Genomic DNA, 23,349 nt, shown 5'->3' with positions numbered 1-23,349 from the left:
CTCCAACCGCCCTTTAAAACCCGACACAAGACAGCGACACGAAATACGACCCTCCGCCTTCCACTTTTCCATCTGGTACGCAAATCCATTCTAGATTACTGCGCGTCCTCTGCGTTGAGTCACCGTCAAAAACGCCGACTCTATGTCTTCAATGTTCTCAGCAGCCATATTCGACGAATTGAGATCGAGATGTTGGAAATGAGCCGAAATGAGCCGGTTATATTGGGTCTTGTGTGAAATGTTTGCGCTATATTAGGACAAACCTGAAATAGGCGGTGCTATGTTAGGACAAGGGTGAATTGGGGCGCGCTGAAGTAAGAGTGCTGAAAAGATGGTCAGCTGATATTGGTGGTGCTGAACTGGGTGTCAATCGGCTCGCCACCATACGCCGTCATATTTGGAGGAAACTTCCATACAGTAAGGAAAGATCTTCTAACTTCTTGGCTACTTCCTAGTCAAAAGATACTATCATGAAAGTGCGCATGAGCAGTGTTTCATTATGCTTTGATGGTTTTGTCGTACCAGTTGCCCCTGACAGCGGGTTTGCTGGTTTTCTCGTACAGGTTACCCCAGACAGCGGGCTTTGATGGCAAATCAAAGCCCGCTCCGCAAAGCGACTGACTGGTCGTAACCTAGCAAAGGGAACGTGGGTCGTTTGAAATGCTAATACAACCCTCAAACCGAGGAGAAAGCTACTGGCCCATCTACATCCCTGTCCCCCTAGGCATTCTTCTGACATGGTGCCCACGGAGACCCAACACTCAGATGACAGATAACAAAATTACGAAATGGCCGACCTCCGCATGCACTGTGTCAACCAGTGTCTAGGTAAATCAATGCAAACTCGACCACTTCCTGGGCAAACTCTCCTTTACGCCGAGCCTTGGCGTACTGGGCGCTTGCTGAACATCTGCGAGAGGCCTATCCACACCAACCCCTTTTCCGGTCAGAAGAGACATCTGCCGGTGGCAGCCCTTGATCCAACAGTGGAATGGGCTTGAAGTCGATTGCTGACGCTGTGTCCAGTTACACCAAGCAGTCCAACAGCTGCCTCATCACCATAGCAAGCGCCGGATACAGCAAGTGGGCTCCTGCGCCTGGGCCAATGCGAGAGGTAGCCGACTTGGCAGCCAAGGCAATCGCCCCGTAAACACTGCACACCTGCACAGAGATGGCGCAACAACTTTGAACAAGGCCAGGATCTGTCCAAGGTACTGGTGTGTCGCTGAACGCAAGGAGGTGCGAAAGAGCCCGTCATGTTCGCATACAGCTCGCACTGCTGCACATCTGCACACATTTGCCGAACTCAGCTGTCCACGATTTGAGATAGTAAAGCAACTAGCCTTGCTAAGATTGTGCTGCTCATCTTGGCTGGCAAAACAATAATGATTTCATTACTTGCCCAATTTTATTCAATGTCCATCACATATGCAAGAGGGGGCACTATTTGTGCAATGCTGGTACATTTACGCCATCCAGTATACTAGTAAACTATATTATGTTAGGCCCACAAGTAATTAGTTCACATTCACTAGTTCATGCATTATTCATTTAGCGTAGCCTCACTGGCCATGTGCTGAGGATGAGTGAGCAGTCACCCCCTTGCCTTGCGATGTCCTGCTATTTTCAAGCGGGGTCATGTGGACGAAGGGGCCGTCCCGCGGCTACTCTCCCTACCACCATCATGAAGGACCTGGCAGGGCACGACATTCCTTCGAAGAATGCCAGCGACCTAGAAGGAGCACGAGCATTTGCTGCAGACAAGTCGAAATGGAGATCAGACATTGTTTATGGATGAGTTTTTTGTTGACTGGAGACAGAAGCGGACTTGGCTTAATTTCAGTGTATTCTCATGCATTGTTCTTTGCCCTTTGTACGCGTGCTGTGGTATTATTATTATTATCAAAAAGCTTACGTGGAGATAAAAATGTAATCAACGCAATAAATAGAGTAAGCTGCGCACTCAGTACAAACACCATTAGCAAAACTTGTTTTCATGTAAATAACTTTATTTTATTATTCCCGTAGCTATGCAGAAGACGTTACTTCAGTAACGTCTGGCGCTAGCCAGGGTCCACACAGCTTTAATTTGGTGTTTGTTTGTTTGTTTGTTTGTTTGTTTGTTTGTGTCACGCCTGGCGCTATCCCGTATCTGTCCCGTACTGTACCGTACCAGCAAAGACAGCTGGCCACAATATTTTTGTGTTGTGCCATCGACATGCCTGGCGCTATCCCGTACCTGTCCCGTACCATCAAGAGTACGGTACCATCAAGAGAATAAGACATTAGTATATATGCGAAGTGTATCGGGGGAATGCATTCAGTGCAGTAACATTTTGTGTGGATTTGTGTGCGAGGCCGAGATCCCATTAGCAGGCTGGCTGGGCCGCCTGTCGACCTGCCCGGGAATCGCATGTAGGCGGATAGCATAATAACTATAACGTATAATTATACAGTCATGTAGATGTATAGCAGGGAGTCATATTATGTAAACGACTCCCTGCTGTATGGGGAGATTTTCTGGAAAGAAATACGAAGTAGGGAGACGAGTAAATGCAATCAGAATGGATGTTGGTTGCCGCCAGTATAATAATAATAAGAAGATAAACGCCCGTGATCGGCAGAGTCAGCGCCGGTCCCAGGAAACGTCATCAGGACAGACATCCCGTCGACTGCAGAACGCCCGTGATCGGCAAAGTCAGCGCCGGTCCCATAGCTATGCAGAAGACGTTACTTCAGTATCTCATTGAAACGTTTTGGCAATACAATGATGAAGCTAATCAAAGGAAAAAGCATTTTCATCAGTTCTAACAACATGCACGATGAGCTAGGCAACAAAGCATAGCGCAGGGCCCTGAGCTTCCAAGCTCTCTCGTTATTATTATTATTATTATTATTATTATTATTCATTTGGCCTGGGTAACTACTTGCGTGCCCATGTTTACCATAGCTACCCAGGCCCTTTATATTGCGTTTCTTCTCTCTTCAACTCACTCTCTTCAATAAGCTCTCTTCAAAATAATCTCCCTCTTCAATAATCACTATGTAGTCGTTTCGTTCGTACTGGTCTTAGTCTAGTCTCTAATAAATGTCGTTCCACCAACCTACCTGTTCCCATTGTTAGTTGTTTTAGTGAGCAAGAAACCTCTCTTGTTCGGACTCAACATATAGAAGGCAAAGAAAAACAGAGCTTAACTTTTAAATTTACCGGAAAACTATCACGACTCAACAGAAAAGGCAGCAAGAACTGTTATTTTGATCCTGAAGCCACCAGTGCAATGACATCGACAAGAAAATTAAAAAAAAACATGATTCCGTTTCCAATATGATCCACTATGATTCCTTTTCCACCACATGCATATGGTGGTTCAAGCGCGCTGTGCCTTTGCTGGCCTTTTTACTTCTTTTTTAGAGTCTTTGCAAGGATAAATGGTTACGAAAAACAAAATTTAACGGTGTGTTGTCCCATTTGCGTGTTCAGAAAGTGTGCATGTGTGTGTGTATGGAACCGATCTTTAATTCTAGTTGTCTTCTTGCGCGTAACATGGGCACTGCACCTTGTGCGTGGACTATCGCCTACAATCATTATGATTATCACATGCCAGATTTGGTTTACCAACACTCCATGAAACCGGCATATGTTGTGTGTCTGCGATAATGAAGTGCATGAGCGTTAATACAGCATTGGTCAACGACCATGATTGAGATACGAGAGGTACCTGGTTCCAGTCCTGCCTGGGAGCGGTTTTTCTAGCCGTGGTGCTACCCACAGTCAACTGGGAACTTGTGGCCAGGCACAAGGGGTACATGGATGTGGCTAATGAGGTCTTTCTCGGCACTTGTGCCAGCGGTTGCGGCGACTTATCCACTCACCCCCACCGTTAGGCGCTGCATCTGCTGCTTGGGTTTACCGGGTGCTAGCGGCCGTCGTGAGTTCCCTTTGGGAACGGACACGATAATTTACTTTTTTTAACGGTGTCTTTTGTGTTATATCTGGTTTCTACAGTACCTTGCTTAATCCAGTCACATTCAGTCATCGGCTATGCTTCTACCAGATTTACAGTCCAGAAGAAAGAATGTTTGAAGGTCGTGCCGACATCACTAGATACATTCAGACAAGTAAGGCTCACTATGTTCATCCTGATTCGCGTCGTAAAATGTCTGCTATTTGGATGATACTTTCGTAGGGTGGGATAACTACAGTCCATTTTAAAACTATAGACGCGTACCTAGGCAAAAACCGTTACGCCAGCATCTATACCACATAAAATCTGTGATCACTTTGTGCATAAATGTTTCCAAATTGGGCGTCTGTTATCCAATCGTTTAGAAAATATATATTATGAGAGTAGTTGTGGAGCGGACCTGAGCAATATTCCGAAAACTATTCTCATTCAAAAAGTTCCACCTAAATTTGAAATATTTCAAAAACCCTACGCGTCCATAGTTTTGAAATGGACTGTAGGGCTTAAAAAAAATTATACCGATTACTCGTTAATCCAAGACCCCTATCAGTTACAATTTCTTGCAAGCACTAGTAGTGTATTCCTCTGAGCACTTTAGGAGTATCATGTCACTCTATACCTACAAAACTCGGGGTCTAATCAAGTTAGTAGTATTTATTTAACATTGAACAACTCAACAGTGTTGACACACAAATTCAAAGAGCGCCGATGAGGCAAAAAGGATGAAGAAAAGTTAAAAGATGAGGCTATAGCCAATGTGAAGACCCAGTAAAGGTAAAGATAATGAAGATCATACATGGAGTGTGACTTGCACCAAGGAAAAAGAAATCAATAAGGATATACAACGGTCACTCAAGGATATACAACGTTCACTACACATTGGTAACGCGGCCAAAAAGGAAGTTAAGAGAGCGGTTGACCTGCATTGGGTCCTTCAAAAAATTGTTGAATTTCTGCATGAAATGCTGAGTGTGTGAAGAACTGCAGAGTTCAGAGGGTAGTGCAGTAAAGAACAACGCAGCACGGTTAGAAAAAGAATTGACACCATCAGCAGTACGAAATCTGTTCACTGCAATGGATGGGGTGGTTTGGCTCCTCGTACGACGGGCAGCACGAGGCTTAGGGAAGAGGGAGGGGAGTGAAGGTAGAGGATGAGAGACAAAATTGCGATGTAGAAATCTAGCAAAGGACATTACCATAATTATATTGATCAAAAGAAAACAGCGATAATCTGCATAATAATGGGCCAGGGTCATCAAGGTGGTCAGCGCCACATGCTGCGTGAACAGCACGCCGAAACAGTGATTGTAATCTGTTCCTATCCTGAGCAGACAACTTCGTGAGGAAAGAAGGGGAGCAATACACAAGATCCGGGAGAATGACAGCAAGAATGAAGGAACGGTGAGCAGGTATTGACAAACATCTGAAAGGGCGCCGGAGAGCGCCTATCTTCTTTGACACCTTGTGCACAATGCCATCAACATGGAGTGTCCAGGTCAAGCGGCAGTCTATGGTAACGCCTAGGATTCTGGTTGAGTCAACAATGGTCAGAGGGACATGATTTATGGAGATTAGTGGAGGCGGGATTGGGGCTGGGGACGGGGAGAGGAACAAGACACGATGACTTCTTTCGATACTTTAAGGCCTTGACTTCTACGATGGTCGTTGGGTTGGAACTTGAAAGCAACCATATCATTTATGCATCAAACTACAAATATTAAACATGTCCAGTGCGAATTTGTGAGTCCCTGTGGTGGGTAGGAAGTGAGTCCCTGTGGGTAGGAAGTGAGTCCCTGTGGGTAGGAAGTGAGTCCCTGTGGGTAGGAAGTGAGTCCCTGTGGGTAGGAAGTGAGTCCCTGTGGGTAGGAAGTGAGTCCCTGTGGGTAGGAAGTGAGTCCCTGTGGGTAGGAAGTGAGTCCCTGTGGGTAGGAAGTGAGTCCCTGTGGGTAGGAAGTGAGTCCCTGTGGGTAGGAAGTGAGTCCCTGTGGGTAGGAAGTGAGTCCCTGTGGGTAGGAAGTGAGTCCCTGTGGGTAGGAAGTGAGTCCCTGTGGGTAGGAAGTGAGTCCCTGTGGGTAGGAAGTGAGTCCCTGTGGGTAGGAAGTGAGTCCCTGTGGGTAGGAAGTGAGTCCCTGTGGGTAGGAAGTGAGTCCCTGTGGGTAGGAAGTGAGTCCCTGTGGGTAGGAAGTGAGTCCCTGTGGGTAGGAAGTGAGTCCCTGTGGGTAGGAAGTGAGTCCCTGTGGGTAGGAAGTGAGTCCCTGTGGGTAGGAAGTGAGTCCCTGTGGGTAGGAAGTGAGTCCCTGTGGGTAGGAAGTGAGTCCCTGTGGGTAGGAAGTGAGTCCCTGTGGGTAGGAAGTGAGTCCCTGTGGGTAGGAAGTGAGTCCCTGTGGGTAGGAAGTGAGTCCCTGTGGGTAGGAAGTGAGTCCCTGTGGGTAGGAAGTGAGTCCCTGTGGGTAGGAAGTGAGTCCCTGTGGGTAGGAAGTGAGTCCCTGTGGGTAGGAAGTGAGTCCCTGTGGGTAGGAAGTGAGTCCCTGTGGGTAGGAAGTGAGTCCCTGTGGGTAGGAAGTGAGTCCCTGTGGGTAGGAAGTGAGTCCCTGTGGGTAGGAAGTGAGTCCCTGTGGGTAGGAAGTGAGTCCCTGTGGGTAGGAAGTGAGTCCCTGTGGGTAGGAAGTGAGTCCCTGTGGGTAGGAAGTGAGTCCCTGTGGGTAGGAAGTGAGTCCCTGTGGGTAGGAAGTGAGTCCCTGTGGGTAGGAAGTGAGTCCCTGTGGGTAGGAAGTGAGTCCCTGTGGGTAGGAAGTGAGTCCCTGTGGGTAGGAAGTGAGTCCCTGTGGGTAGGAAGTGAGTCCCTGTGGGTAGGAAGTGAGTCCCTGTGGGTAGGAAGTGAGTCCCTGTGGGTAGGAAGTGAGTCCCTGTGGGTAGGAAGTGAGTCCCTGTGGGTAGGAAGTGAGTCCCTGTGGGTAGGAAGTGGGGGAGAAATTCACATTTACGGGTACTGGGTGAGACTGGTTGGAAGGGGAAAGGGCGAGCCTGCGGATTTAAATTACTTTTGAATGGGATCATCTACTTCAAAATTTGACACCCGACCCAGCGCAATTGTCGTTCGCCAATCAGCTTCTATCGTGCTAGGCTTTATGACTACCCTTTTTTTTTGATTAATAGGGAGGTTCCGGAGTACGATTTTTCGTGCCAAAATCCGTGGAGGCGCTACGGATTTTTATACGTCGTTTTCGAGCAGTGAAAAGTTCCGGGGTACGGAACTTATGTGTTTGCCGTCATTGCCTAGGTTACGATCGCAAACACGTCACATTCCCGCGCTATGCCTTTTTATTTTGAAAATTTGTACCGAAATCAAAACTTCCCGCGAAAAATCGATGTTTCTCGTACCAAATTTGTACGCGAAAATCTTTCTGCACCCGATGACGCAAAATCTCCATACGAAGCATGGTTCGTATGAAAGCCAGACCACACGGATTCTCGTGCCGAAAAATCGTATGGAGCACGCCTGGAAAAAATCCGTAGCGCCCATACGGATTTTGGCACGGAAAATCGTACCCCGGAACCTCTCTATTGATCCTATTATTTTGTTGTACCACCCCCCCCCCCCCATCCGTATCCAGCAAGAGCGAACGTGTGGACTAGCCGCATCTATGTGCGAGCTTAGTTGACACTGCCACAGAAGTGTCGGTAATAATAATTATAGAGCTTGAAAGCCCAGGAGCCATTGCTATGCTTTGTTTTTACATCGGCCGTCATGTGTGTTGCTTGAACTGATAGAAATATCTTTGCAATACGATTATCGGGCGCATGGTGTTGTAGTGCAAAGACGTTTCTATCAACTTGAACAACGCATATGACGACCAAGGTAAAAACAAAGCATAGCGAGGGCTCCTGGGCTTAAAAGCCCCCTCGTTCCTTTTTAGAGAGCAAAAAGAAAGTCTAGCTCATGAACACAAAACTAAAGATACATAACTCATAACTCTAACAGGTACATTCTACAACGCTAGTTAATATATTACGCTATGGTGCTAGCTTATATATTGTCATTATCACTCCCCCCTCACGTGACCGCGGACTCCTGCATATACACTCACACAATAATCACACAACTGTTTGGGGATAGCGCGCTTATTGTATTATGCCAAACTTGACACGCTGAGTCCAGCTTGACTCAGCTGAGTCCCTAACTGCAATTTACTGCTCTAACATGAAGCCGTGCCTGGAAGAAGGGAAAGAGCGAAAAAGAAAAAATATCCTGGCCTTCTGCAAGCAATAGCAAGTAATGAGTGACGGCTGTGTAAAGTCCCACAGCCATGCAGTCGACCGGATGATGGTGAGTGTCCGGCACACATCTTGCTCTGCTGCTCCACCTGCGCATACCTGATACGGTGGTGCGCTTACGGGCGGGCTGCCTGGGCCCCAGATGCCTCCTTGATGCGTCACGGAGTGCCGTCGAAGCACCTGTATCACTTCGGTGATCCAAATGCGAATGCAGCCTTGCCGGTCGCCCGCCGGCCTGCCGCCTACGCGACCAGCCTGAGACTGGCCCTGCCGCATTTGGCGCTTCTAAACGCTGCGATCCAGTAGACAGCTCACTGGGCTGCCAAATACGTGACTGGCTTGAGGACAGTTCCATACTGGGCAGGGCGCCCAGCTCAGGTCGCACGCCGTGGCGGCGTGAGCTGGGCGCGGTGAGGGTTGGTGATAACTACAGTTTCCTCCTTCCTCCTCCGGAAACTTCCATTTATCACTCCCCCCTCACGTGACCGCGGACTCCTGCATATACACTCACACAATAACCACACAACTGTTTGGGGATAGCGCGCTTATTGTATTATGCCAAACTTGACACGCTGAGTCCAGCTTGACTCAGCTGAGTCCCTAACTGCAATTTACTGCTCTAACATGAAGCCGTGCCTGGAAGAAGGGAAAGAGCGAAAAAGAAAAAAATATCCTGGCCTTCTGCAAGCAATAGCAAGTAATGAGTGACGGCTGTGTAAAGTCCCACAGCCATGCAGTCGACCGGATGATGGTGAGTGTCCGGCACACATCTTGCTCTGCTGCTCCACCTGCGCATACCTGATACGGTGGTGCGCTTACGGGCGGGCTGCCTGGGCCCCAGATGCCTCCTTGATGCGTCACGGAGTGCCGTCGAAGCACCTGTATCACTTCGGTGATCCAAATGCGAATGCAGCCTTGCCGGTCGCCCGCCGGCCTGCCGCCTACGCGACCAGCCTGAGACTGGCCCTGCCGCATTTGGCGCTTCTAAACGCTGCGATCCAGTAGACAGCTCACTGGGCTGCCAAATACGTGACTGGCTTGAGGACAGTTCCATACTGGGCAGGGCGCCCAGCTCAGGTCGCACGCCGTGGCGGCGTGAGCTGGGCGCGGTGAGGGTTGGTGATAACTACAGTTTCCTCCTTCCTCCTCCGGAAACTTCCATTTATCACTCCCCCCTCACGTGACCGCGGACTCCTGCATATACACTCACACAATAACCACACAACTGTTTGGGGATAGCGCGCTTATTGTATTATGCCAAACTTGACACGCTGAGTCCAGCTTGACTCAGCTGAGTCCCTAACTGCAATTTACTGCTCTAACATGAAGCCGTGCCTGGAAGAAGGGAAAGAGCGAAAAAAGAAAAAAAATCCTGGTCTTCTGGAAGCAATAGCAAGTAATGAGTGACGGCTGTGTAAAGTCCCACAACCATGCAGTCGACCGGATGATGGTGAGTGTCCGGCACACATCTTGCTCTGCTGCTCCACCTGCGCATACCTGATACGGTGGTGCGCTTACGGGCAGGCTGCCTGGGCCCCAGATGCCTCCTTGATGCGTCACGGAGTGCCATCGAAGCACCTGTATCACTTCGGTGATCCAAATGCGAATGCAGCCTTGCCGGTCGCCCGCCGGCCTGCCGCCTACGCGACCAGCCTGAGACTGGCCCTGCCGCATTTGGCGCTTCTAAACGCTGCGATCCAGTAGACAGCTCACTGGGCTGCCAAATACGTGACTGGCTTGAGGACAGTTCCATACTGGGCAGGGCGCCCAGCTCAGGTCGCACGCCGTGGCGGCGTGAGCTGGGCGCGGTGAGGGTTGGTGATAACTACAGTTTCCTCCTTCCTCCTCCGGAAACTTCCATTTATCACTCCCCCCTCACGTGACCGCGGACTCCTGCATATACACTCACACAATAACCACACAACTGTTTGGGGATAGCGCGCTTATTGTATTATGCCAAACTTGACACGCTGAGTCCAGCTTGACTCAGCTGAGTCCCTAACTGCAATTTACTGCTCTAACATGAAGCCGTGCCTCCCAAAAATAATGGGGGTGGCCTCGCCGCACGTTATCCCCTATTCTTTGGTCCCGTCGATCTCTGTGCTGTTCGCTGTAGACCTGTGATGTCATGCCTGATTCGGTATGCAGTGAAACCAGTAGCTAAAGACCACTGTGACCAGCGACCAGTCTGGTACTACCGACCACTTCGCCGGGCACGGACGGTCTCACATTCATATTGGTTGTGCGGTGCAAGCCTGCAGCCAAGGACCACCTGCCACTAAGGACCGCTTTCTCTGGCCCCAAGGGGTGGTCGTTAGCCACAGGCTCAACCGCATCTGTATCTCTTGCGGGTCAACCCTGACCACCTTCCGGCGGCCTGGAGCTGCCGTCCGGGCACCTTCCTGGCCGCCAGATCCTGTGTCAGCTTGAGGGCGTCTACCAAGGGCATTGCCATGAAGGACTGCTAGGCTTTCCCCTGGTTGGTAGCTCCTGCTGGTGCTGGGCACTACTGAATACGCTGACGACTTGTCAGCTTCCGCGGGTAGTGTTCACACGGGGGATACCTGGGCGCCCCAAGCCGGGCAGACAACAGCCGAAGGGCTGTCGTGTTGGATACAAGTGTGACTAGCTACCCGCCTTGTACTATGGACACCTTCGCCGGGCACGGACGGTCTCACATTCATAGTTTGCGGTGCAAGCCTCCAACTAAGGACCACCTGCCCCTCAAGACCGCTTTCTCTGGCCCCAAGGGGTGGCCGTTTAGTCACAGGCTCCACCGCACATGCATCTCTTGCGGGTCAACCCTGACCACCTTCCGGTGACCTGGAGCTGTCGTCCAGGCCCCTTCCTGGTGGCCAGATCCTGTGTCAGCTTGAGGGGGTCTACCAAGGGAATTGCCATGAAGGACTGCTAGGCTTTCCCCTGATTGGTAGGTCCTGCTGGTGCTGGGCACTACTGAATACGCCGTCACAACTTTTCCGCTTCCACGGGTGGTGTTCGCACGAGGGGGATACCTGGGTGCCCCCCGCAGAGCCGACAACAGAGCCAAAGGGTTGGCGCGTTGTATACAATTATAAGTTTCTCAGTTATTCTTGTATTTTGCCTCTTAGGTCGATGACGGCTTCCCGCCCGCCGATCGTCCAAAAAAATATGGGGTGAGGCCCCTTTTCCTGCAACAGGCAATAAATGTGGCCGGGAGTATGCGCGAGAGGCCAGTCAGGACCTGCTGGGTGCCCGAGCTACGGTGCTAACAAGCAAATGCGAACAAGCAAGCTCGAAAGGAGATCTTCGGTTGCACTCCCCATCTCAGCTGCAAACAAACCACGCTCCGAGGGTGAGCTGCCCCTGCATTTTGCAAGCCTAGCTGTAAATATACAAAGCTCCAAGGGGAAATGCCCCTGCATTTTGCAAACATAGCTGTACACATCCAATGCTCCCAGGGGAGCTGCCCCTGCATTTTCCAAACATAGCTGTAAACTTCCAAGGCTCCAAGGGGAGCTGCCCCTGCATTTTGCAAGCATAGCTATAAACATCCAAAGCTCGGTGGTGTTCGCACGAGGGGGATACCTGGGTGCCCCCCGCAGAGCCGACAACAGAGCCAAAGGGTTGGCGCGTTGTATACAATTATAAGTTTCTCAGTTATTCTTGTATTTTGCCTCTTAGGTCGATGACGGCTTCCCGCCCGCCGATCGTCCAAAAAAATATGGGGTGAGGCCCCTTTTCCTGCAACAGGCAATAAATGTGGCCGGGAGTATGCGCGAGAGGCCAGTCAGGACCTGCTGGGTGCCCGAGCTACGGTGCTAACAAGCAAATGCGAACAAGCAAGCTCGAAAGGAGATCTTCGGTTGCACTCCCCATCTCAGCTGCAAACAAACCACGCTCCGAGGGTGAGCTGCCCCTGCATTTTGCAAGCCTAGCTGTAAATATACAAAGCTCCAAGGGGAAATGCCCCTGCATTTTGCAAACATAGCTGTACACATCCAATGCTCCCAGGGGAGCTGCCCCTGCATTTTCCAAACATAGCTGTAAACTTCCAAGGCTCCAAGGGGAGCTGCCCCTGCATTTTGCAAGCATAGCTATAAACATCCAAAGCTCAGGGGAGCTACCCCTGCGTTTTGCAAACCTAGCTGTAAACCAACAAAGCTCAAAGGGAAGCTGTCCCTGCATTTTGCACACATAGCTTTAAGCATCCAAGGCTCCAAGGGGGGCTGACCCTGCATTTGCAAACATAGCTGTAAACATCCAAAGCTCCCAGGGGAGCTGCCACTGCATTTTGCGACCACACCTGTAAGCATCCAACTTCAAAAGCTCCCAGGGGAGCTGCCCCTGCAGTTTGCAAGCATAGCTGTAAACATCCAAAGCTCCAAAGGGGAGCTACCCCTGCGTTTTGCAAACCTAGCAGTAAACCTACGAAGCTCAAAGGGGAGCTGCCCCTGCATTTTGCAAACATAGTTGTAAACGTAGAAGGCTCCAAGGGGAGCTGCCCCTGTATTTGCAAATATAGCTGTAAACATCCAAAGTTCCAAGGGGAGCTGCCCCTGCATTTGGCAAACCTAGCTGTAAACCTACAACGCTCTGAGGGGAGCTACCCCTGCATTTTGCAAACCTGGCTGTAAACATCCAAGCCCCAAGGGGAACTGCCCCTGATTTAGCCAACATAGTGGTAAACATCCAAAGTTTCAAGGAGTGCTGCCCCTGCATTTTGTCCGCACAGCTGTAAACTAGTTAAAGCTCCAAGGGGAGCTGCCCCTACATTTTGCAAACATAGCTGTAAACATCCAAAGCTCCAAGGGGAGCTGTCCCTGCATTTTGTCGCGTAGCTGTCAACTAGCTAAAGCTCCAAGGAGAGCTACCCCTGCATTTTGCAAACGTGGCCGTAAACATACCCAGCTCCAAGCCCTTTTTTTGTTTCTTCCTCGCAAACATAGCTGTAAACATACCACGCACTAAGGGGAGCTGCCTCTGCTTTCTGCAAGCATCGCTGTAAACGATTACATACAAGGCTCGGAGGGGAGTTGCCCCTGCTTTTTGCAAACATAGCTGTACCAGGCCCCAAGGGGAGCTGCCCCTGAATATTGCAAACAAAGCTGTGAACATACAAAGCTCAAAGGGAAGCGGCCCCTGCGTTTTGCAAACATAGCCGCAGCGCTGGGCATAACGCCACCCAGGCGAGGCGCGCTGCCCCTGCCTTGACCAATGCCGCCGCAAACAACACGCGCAAAGGGGCGCTGCCCCTGCATTTGCTCGCATAGCCGCCGTATCAGACCGCTGGGTCAGCCGCCATATCAGACCGCTGGGTCAGCTGCCATATCAGACCGCTGGGTCAGCCGCCATATCAGACCGCTGGGTCAGCCGCCGCCGCCATATCAGACCGCTGGGTCAGCCGCCATATCAGACCGCCGGGTCAGTTGCCATATCGGACCGCTGGGTCAACTGCCATGTCGGGCCGCCGGGTCAACCGCCGCATGGGCTGGGGGCGCTGCCCCTGCCTCTGCCGCCGCCACAAACAGAGCTCAAAAGGGAACCACCCCTGCATTTGCTCGCACCGCCGCCGTATCAGGCCGCCGGGTATTCCGCCGCACGGGCGATTACGAAGGGGAATCGCCCCTGCCTCCGCTAGTACAACTGAATAAGCAGCATGGGCCAATCGCCCTGCCCGCCGGGTGCGCCTAATGTGTGAGTGTGTGTGTGTAACGCACATACGCGTGTCTGCAATATGCCCTGCGCGGTCGTGACGGATTAATCCGTCGCACCTCGAGTACAGTGTTAATTACTGAAAGTAAGACAAGGTCGCCAGCCCGCCAACACCGGCACTTACTGCCGGCTCGCCGTGGTATCTAAACAACAATGGCAACAGCGACGACAGCCGCAAGGAAAAAGATAACAGCTCGCCATGTCCAAACAAAGCCCCAAAACAGCAAAGTAGACCCCACATGCTGAGACTTGGTGTAATGCCGCCTAGTACGAGTAGGAAGGGGAGGGGAGCGACAGCACTTAGAGGCGAAGCAGGGTGCGGGATGGAGGAGAGGAGGATAAAGAGAGAGAGAGAGAGAGAGTATGTGTATGTGTGTGTGTATGTAGGTATGTATGTATGTGTGTATGTATGTATGCGTGTGCGTGGGTGTGTGTGTGCTTGCGTGCTTACCCACGTGTGCTGAGAGAGATAGACAACACAGCGAATGAAAAAGGAGGCACGCATTTGTTGAGAAGAAGTTCAGCCGGTTTGCTGCCATGATTAGTTGCTCCCGCATAGCATGAGTTCGGGACTAAGCCGAGTCCAGCAGCTGGATGAGGGAGCCGATGAGAGGAAATGGACTAATCGTCCGCGTGAAAGAGCGTCCGCAGCGGAGTTGTCCGTGGCCGTAATATGGGTAGTCAGCGAGATAAAGCCTTGTGCTCTGCTACCATGCGGGGGCTGAAGTGGGCTAGTTCCGTCACGGTTGGATTTCGGCAAGTCCCGGATTTCAGACTGCTCCAACTGCCTTTTTGTCGCCGTGCAGTATGAATTTCTTGTCGGACTACTTAGGGCCCCAGAGGGCGTAAGCCCGTGTTGCAAGGCGCGATGGTTCTGAAAGTCTGCCAGGTCTCGACCCAGTAGATTAGAGATTCAGTTTTTCTCTTGCCAGAAGAGGAGCCACCAATGACAATTCCACTCAGTGATTGCCATCGGATTGATCGATTCTAACACGTTTGGCTGCTGGCTGCGTATGCGTGTGGGCAGGACAGGAAGGAAGCATTGTGGCCAGCTCGAAGTATTCCGCACGCCGTATTGTCCTAATCGTCTCCCGTGCGCCAACACATGCGCCGGCCGGCATCATAGCGCCTCCAAGGAACTCGACTAAACTGGTCATGCACAACAGTGTCCATGCCTGCATTTTCGGCCGGCATGCTCATCGCCCGAGGCTTGTTGGTCAGGGCCGACGCTGCCGTCGCCGCGGTCTCAAACGAGGAATACCAGCGATCCGCTGCTGAGTAGGATCCATGCTCAGGTACGGGTATAAACCATGTAAACCAACTAGCTTTAGAGCAAACGAGAGCAAAAAAAAATTCTGGCCTTCTGCAAGCAATAGCAAGTAATGAGTGACGGCTGTGTAAAGTCCCACAACCATGCAGTCGACCGGATGATGGTGAGTGTCCGGCACACATCTTGCTCTGCTGCTCCACCTGCGCATACCTGATACGGTGGTGCGCTTACGGGCGGGCTGCCTGGGCCCCAGATGCCTCCTTGATGCGTCACGGAGTGCCGTCGAAGCACCTGTATCACTTCGGTGATCCAAATGCGAATGCAGCCTTGCCGGTCGCCCGCCGGCCTGCCGCCTACGCGACCAGCCTGAGACTGGCCCTGCCGCATTTGGCGCTTCTAAATGCTGCGATCCAGTAGACAGCTCACTAGGCTGCCAAATACGTGACTGGCTTGAGGACAGTTCCATACTGGGCAGGGCGCCCAGCTCAGGTCGCACGCCGTGGCGGCGTGAGCTGGGCGCGGTGAGGGTTGGTGATAACTACAGTTTCCTCCTTCCTCCTCCGGAAACTTCCATTTTTCCCCTTCTGCAACACATAACATGAGTTTCGAACCCACACTATCGCCCTGCATGCATTCCCTCGACACACTCCGCATACATACACATTCTTCCTCGACATTACACCGGGCCTACACACCGGCAAGTATCGTCCATACCGGAAGCCCAACGACCAGGCACTATAACTATGTCCAACACCAATCCAACCACCCACCAACAATCATCCAGAACTTGCCCTCTTCCATCAGCCTACATCGAGAGACATTCCAGGACACGTCTCAACTGTACAATGGTGCACTCAGAGACAGTGGATATAACGGCACTGTCCCGTTTCTGCAAGAATAGAAGAGTGGAAGGAAGAAGAAACAAAGGACCCACCACAGGAACATTACTTGGCTCAACCCACCATTTAGGACCGGTAAGACTGTGCCCACGAACATCAGTCAGCGATTTCTACAGCTTGGCAACAAGCACTTTCATAAAGGATGCAAACTCAACAAGATATTTAACCAGAACACACTAAAGGTCACGTACAGTTGTATGCCAAATGATGTCCCCATCATCAGGCAACACAACAGTAGTATCCTCCGCAGCGACCACCAGAATAAGACCAAGGATGTGAGAACCTGTAACTGCCGTGTCAAAGAATATTGTCCCTTTGGAAGGAAATTGTGTAACATCGAATATTGTGTGCAAGGTACATGTGACCGGGAGTGACATCAAAGGAGTTCACCGGACTATTGGAAGCGACATCCAAGACGCTACTCAATGGTCATCAACACACCGTTCGTCAACGGCAGTATGAGAGCTCAACGAGACTGTCAAGACATATTTGGAGACTGAAGAGGGGGGGGGGGACTAACCACACAGTATCAAGTCCAGCATGACCTTGGATCCAGCGACTTTCCCTACTGCTAAATGGACGGTTGATATCGGCCAGAAGAACTTGAATACTGCTCTTGATGCTGCTATGCAACGATACTGGTCTCGAATCATCCGCGCCAACACATCTTGATGAAACGTGCGCTCCAGGCTATCGATGCATGTGGACTTCTTGAGCAAAGACCTGGTCTTGGAAGATTTTGCAATGAAATTAGGAATAAGATCCAAACAACGACACACAGTAAGAATTTCCCTGACGAATAACACTTCACAAGGAACTCCGTCTCCTTCACCAACCTCCAGGGAGCAACAAGCGACGAACTTTTGCCAGAACCATTTTTTTACCTTAAAGCTCCATTGCAGTTTGTCCTTTTGATAATGTTTTGGAGTTCTAAATGGATCCCAGCCTACGGTCTTAGTGTCCGTCTGGCCACGGTCAGGCAACGTCTCAGCTATGCTGTCGCTTTGCCCTTGAGTACTGGTAATATTTAAGTAAAAGACACGCATGCATTTACGCGAAGTTCTCACATTCAGTCCAGAACACTTCCGCCGGATAGGGTATCAGAGGTTTTCTGTGCCTTCGCATACAGGACACTACAGGAAATCATGGCTCAAGTTGTCAGAGACGGGAACATATAGGGCATAAAGGGTAATGAGAAATCAATGCTTGTCACAACATAGGAGTTGACTGTCACAGGCCGATGACAAGACGTTGACATTGCGGCCCGGTCAAACTACAATTCTGGCGCAGTTCATTGCATGCGAGGTTGTTTGATCTTGTAACTGTTCTTTTGGTTTTTTGGTCTTTTGTTTTCACGAAAAACACACACCATTTGGCAGTGATGAGAAATATGGAATGGTAGGAGTGGAGGAGAGGCAGGGGCAGCTTGACCGACCCTAGGGTCATGATGTATATTTTAGCCTTATAATGTTAGCACAGCACCTGCTATCTGCTGACAGTGTGTGTTGATAATTATGTTTTTGGTGTGTATACTTCCAGATTTAAATAGCACCTTTTGCAATGCACCTTGTACCATTCTTACGGACCAACAACTTGATTGCCCTGCACGTTATAAATGCAATAGAACGGTCAAGGACTACACTTGTGTCGGTGAGTGCGCGTAATGTCATGATAGTGATCTATAGGTTTATATTTAGTAGAGAAAAAAGGACCAAGAAACTACAAGTTGCGCTATGATGTACACTAACACCACCAGTTACTAAACAATCAGTTCATGCGATAACATTGCACGACACTGACCGATGGTACTGACGTTCTACAACTAACTGGCTATCAGCTCTAGCACGTCTTGGGTGGGCACTCCAACAGCCTTCCAACTTGGAAGGTTCTAAGTTATAGGAAAACATGGGAGGGGAAGGTGAGCGCAACAAAGACAAGCACAAGCTGAAAGCCTCAGCTGTAAAGTACGTTGGAGAGTGTTCATGCATGTCGAAACTGGCAAGGCCATTAGACAATACGGACAAACCACGATTCAAGAACTCATAGCAGCATACATGTACCACACAGCTTGCGTGGCTGTAAAGATGCAAACATCAAATGAAGGGGAAGCTAAGCGAACATGAACTATGAAAAACCAAACGTCTTAGTGAAACAACACTGTACTTCGACTTTGACAATTTAGATGGACGCAGCAGTAACAAGCAGCAGGTTCACACGACGATCGTTTTGCGGTATATATAAGAACAGCGTTTTAGGGTTTGCTGGAAGCAGAGACTCGGATGGAGAGCGAATGATCAATAATAGTTGAGAACTACAAGTTACGCTATAATGTGCACTAACACCACCAATTAGTTGACATTCTCAGCTGAGACGTTCAGCTTCTGCTTGTCCTGGTTCCATTCACCTTCCCCTCCTATGTTTTCATACAACTTAGAACCTTCCACGTTGGAAGGCTGACGGAGACGGCTGGGGTGAGCTGTAAATGCTGTAACTGTGACGATTTTTTTTAACGAGGGAAAATGAAATCTTTTTTACAAGGAAAAAGAAAGTGCCAAACAGAGCTGGAGTGCTGCCGCCCAATAGCGGACTGAAAACTACTACATGCAGTAGCAGGATGAAAAGAGCACAAATGAAACCAACACAGACAAAACCAGAGGCAAATGGTATCAAATACGCATTCCTACCTCAGCAACCGCCAAGGTGGGAGGTGAGTCCAACTGCGCCGGCCGAATATTCAGGGATCCACGCAAACACATCAGGCTGGACCAGAGTAGGGCAAAATACAGGCTCCAGTTGAGCGATGACTCTCTCATACTGGTCCTTTTTTGACATCATTTTCTTCTCAGAAAACGCCTCGCTCTTCCGCCAGGTTCGGAGCAGCCTCGGCCTCGTAGGTCCACGGACTCATCTCGAAAAATAAGAGGGAACAAAACAAACCTTCAAGAGACGAATGTCGAATGACTAGCTCAACTCGAGCAACTGTCTTGAAAGACACTGTTTTTCCGCCAAGCGTCATTCCCGTCAGCGACAACACAGCTGATTTCCCCACGTCAGACGCAGCAGCGTCTGACGCTCAAATTTCCCGCGTTTCCGTCAGTTGTCAAGGAAAAGTTCATGATTCTGACGCAGACGCAGCATTTTTACTGTAGTGTGACCGAGGCCAAAGGCAAGGTCCGTGACGGGGTGACTTTCGGACCTAATTTCCCGTTTGTCGGGACTTCTTTTCAATTATTTCTCTTTGAAAGAGCCGGAATCAAATTCACAATACCAGCTTTTCATGAAGACCAAAAATTAGCCCTAAAAGGTGTGGCATTCAAATACTAGCCCCAGGAAATTGTTACCACGCTCCTGAACTATCTCTAAACACAATAAGTGACGGGAAGGTGAGCGCAACCAAGTCCTTTTTCTTTCTTATCTCTTAATTTGCTGGCCAAAAATCCTATATATAGGATTTGAAAATGTGTGCCTTTTATGCCGTTGTTATTGGTCGTCACGACCAATAATAACGGCATACTGGTTTTCATGGAAGTTGTAAATATGATTGAGGCATGAATGTTTACATTTTAGATTCATAGGGCGATAATATTTCTGATGAATACTCATTTTCAGCACTTATTGGAAATTTGAGCATAATTGTTCAGCTGCTGTCATGGAAAGGACTGAAGCAGTGAATGTGCAGAAGAACATTGCAGGTGTGGCACGGGGTGGTTTCATGACGACATATCGCACATGCCGTCATGAAACTACCAGTTTTAAGGATAAAACAAGGTCCAATAAAATCTCAAATCCTATATATAGGATTCGAAAAATAGGGCACAGGCCTTAGTAATATCGGGCAAGGAGATGAGCCTGAGATGTTAGTGTTTGAAAAATTATCTTATTCTACTCTCGATATCTACTAAGACCTAGCAAGGAAAAATTGGTCACATACTGTTTGCTAGTCTCATGCCACACCCATTTTGAGTTGAAATATATGACCAAAATCCTATATATAGGATTTAGCAAATTAAGAGATAAATTAATCCTTGGCTCTCCATCTGAGTCCATTCCTGCACAGCTGATGAGCCGTCTTTATCTATATCGCGAAACGATCGTCGTGTGAAACTGCTGCTTGTTACCGCTGCTTATTGTCCATCTAAATTGTCATAGTCGAAGTACAGTGCTGTTTTTCTGAGGCGTTCGGTTTTTCATGATTCTTGTTCGCATAGCTTCCCTTTTTATTGATCTTCCCATCTTTTGAGCCACACAAGTTGTGTGGAATGTTGCTTTGCGTGCTTGAATCAAGGTTTGACCGTATTGTCCAATGGTCTTGCCAGTATCGTCATCGACATGCATGAACATCCGCCAACGTCCTTCACAGCTGAGACTTTCAGCTCGTGCTTATCTTGATTGTGCTCACCTTCCCCTCCTTATGTTTTTTCTATAACTTAGAACCTTCCAAGTTGTAAGGCTGTGGGAGTGCGTATCCAAGATTTGCAGGAGCTGTTAGCCAGTTAGTTGTAGAACGTCAGTACCGTCGGTCAGTGTCATGCAATGCTATCGCATGAGCTGATTGTTTAGTAACTGGTGGTGCTAGTGGACATCGTAGCGTAACTTTTAGCTCCTTGGTCCTTTTTCTTTCTTATAACAATTTATCCTCACACATAATCCTGCTGAGATGGCAGCTGCTCTCAACGAGCACCTTGTATGGGTTGGCACACAGGATGATCCTGACTGGCCCGTCCCAGATCTGTCTCATCTCCCTTCTGGGGCCTCGAACCTCTCAAACATTGTCATCTCCTCCGAGGCCGTGATTCGCTATATCAAGAAACTCCCTACAGGCTATGACGGTATAAGCACGACGAGTTTCTGAAGGCCTCGACACTTTCTATCTCCTATCCTCTCTCTCTAATCTTCAATAATTCCCTGTGCAGCAGCGTTTTTCCTACTGCCTGGAAATATGCTGTGGTTGTGCCCATATACAAGAACAAGGGAAGCAGACATGATCCTGGTAACTATCGCCCTATCTCTCTGCTGAATACCTGCTCCAAGATACTTCAGAGAATCATCTATGATCGGCTGTACCATCATCTGGCATCTCTGCTCCATGATATGCAATCTGGGTTCCGCCATGGTGACTCTACCCCTCTACATCTAACCAACCTTGTCCAGAGACTGTGCACCCTCCAAGACCGCCACCATTACCTTGGCCTGTGTTTCTTCGACCTGGCGAAAGCGTGTGACTCAGTTTGCCGGGCATCGGGGGTTACTAGCCAAGCTGCATGCTTATGGGGTCACCGGACGCCTGCAGTCGTGGCTCACCTCCTATCTCAACAATAGGACTCAATCAATCAAGCTTGGTCCAGTCCTATTGGCTTCTATCACTATTTGCTCCGGTGTACCGCAAGGATCCACCCTAGCACCGTTACTTTTCCTGGCCTTCGTCAACGACCTCCCTGTCCTCAACCCTGGCGTGTCTCTGTTTGCAGACGACACTTGTATGCTGCGCAGTAGTCCCTCTATTTCCCGTCTTATATTGGACCTCCAAGCGGGTATCACGGATACCACCTTGTGGATGGCATTTTGGAATGTAAAATCTAACGTCGGGAAGACCAATGTAATGATCAATTCCCCTCTCTCTACTACTCTCCCTCCCCTAGTATTCCATTTCTCGACCACTCCCATAGAATATGTAGATAACCACAGGCAATCTCTCCTGGACTCACCATGTTGCCCACATATGTAAGAAGACTAGTCAAGCCATAGGATGGTATAATATATTCACACGGCGCCCATCTTCCTGACAGCTGTCGCGCTCTTTTTTTATAATGCATATATCTTGCCTCATTTTGACTACTGCTGTACTGCCTGGACAAATCTATCTATTGCCCAACAGCAGAAACCGGAAATTCACAATCGTTCCCTCCTTAAAATTCTTTATCATATGCCCAAGTCCCTTTCTAGTGTCGCTCTCTATGATAACATATTATGTTATCCTCGGCCAGACCTCTCCTAGAAAGACGACGAATCATGATGTGCTGTCTTATCCATCATATTCGACTTTGCAAAATATCCCCGCCATCTTAAACCATTTGACTGGTTCTGACGGGATAGCCCCACTAGGAGCCGACTCTCTCTCTCTCTTCCTCTAGCCCGCTCTTCTGCAATGATACACTCCCGCTTTTCAATGGCTGTTTGTAGTGGCTTTTATCTGTACCAGGAGACACAGGGCCTTTCTACTTTAACAGCATTCTGGAACGCCTTGCTTTACCAGTAGACCACAACTTAAGCCCATATTTGCTTCTTTCTTCTTTTCCTTTTCTTTTTGACTTCTTTCTCTTTTCCTTGTTAGGCGTGGTTGGCTATAAAAACCAGTCGCCATGCAAAGTGGTCATTGGCTACCCCAGCCATGTATTTCTTGGAATAAAATTAAAATAAATAATAAAATAGAATAACTGAACGGCAAAAGAGTAGCACAAGCAAACATTTCCTGACAACGAGAGGGACTGTAACTACAGCCACAGCAGTAGCGGCTGCAGCAGCAGCAGCAGCAGCAGCAACAACAACAACAGCAGCAGCAGCAGCAGCGCCTTGCAGACTACTCCAAGGAGTATGGGACTACGAACATAGATGGCGGGAGAATTCACGAAGTTTGCAGATCTAGCCTGGCAGCCTGAAGGGCAGTGCTGCTATCGAGAATTCACTGAGACGGTTTTAAAAGTAGGCGAACTGGGGAGGGTGTTCCAGAGTACGGCACCACAGTGCGATGGACGGGATGACCCTGCTGCTGACCGGGCTAGCAGGAGGCGCACCCCTGCCCATGCTGGAGGCTAGTGGTGTTTCCAGGAGCACTTTGAAGCTTGTCCTGGATGGCTGCGCTGACGCGATTGCTCTGGCAACGCCACACAAACCTCAGAAACTTCAGCTTGTGCAGCTCCTGAACGCTGTAGCTCATCCCAAGGAATCCTCTCCACCCATTGCTGCTACCGTCCAACCTCATAAATGCATGAATCACATGATATATGGGTCCAAGAACAAGCCACGAGACAGCGGGTAAGGTACAGATGCACGTTTACATGATTAAAGCAAAACTATAACTTACTGATATCGCAACAAGGAGTACGAGCTGAAGTGCCATTGGATTACTTTATTACTTAGTAGAAAACAATGTCAAGCGATAAACAATGTCTAAGGAGCACAACATTCAAGACGACACTACGAAAATGAAACCATGACTTCAGTACATGGTTCAGGATATCTATCTTAG

General features: G+C 49.4%; 1 long non-coding RNA gene across 1 annotated transcript in view; it reads left to right on the top strand.

The window, feature by feature from the left end:
* The window catches only part of LOC135806794 (uncharacterized), a 28,033-nt gene extending 10,345 nt beyond the window's left edge, over positions 1-17,688 (top strand). The window contains exons 2-3 of the long non-coding RNA XR_010551278.1: positions 4,007-4,119; positions 17,643-17,688. This is a non-coding gene — a long non-coding RNA (uncharacterized LOC135806794). The remainder of the gene's footprint in view (positions 1-4,006; positions 4,120-17,642) is intronic.
* Positions 17,689-23,349: the final 5,661 nt, after the last annotated feature.

This window comes from Sycon ciliatum, chromosome 1 (assembly GCF_964019385.1).
Source record: "Sycon ciliatum chromosome 1, ocSycCili1.1, whole genome shotgun sequence".
NCBI classification, from domain to species: Eukaryota; Metazoa; Porifera; class Calcarea; order Leucosolenida; family Sycettidae; genus Sycon; species Sycon ciliatum.
This window is presented reverse-complemented; position numbering and strand designations above follow the sequence as displayed.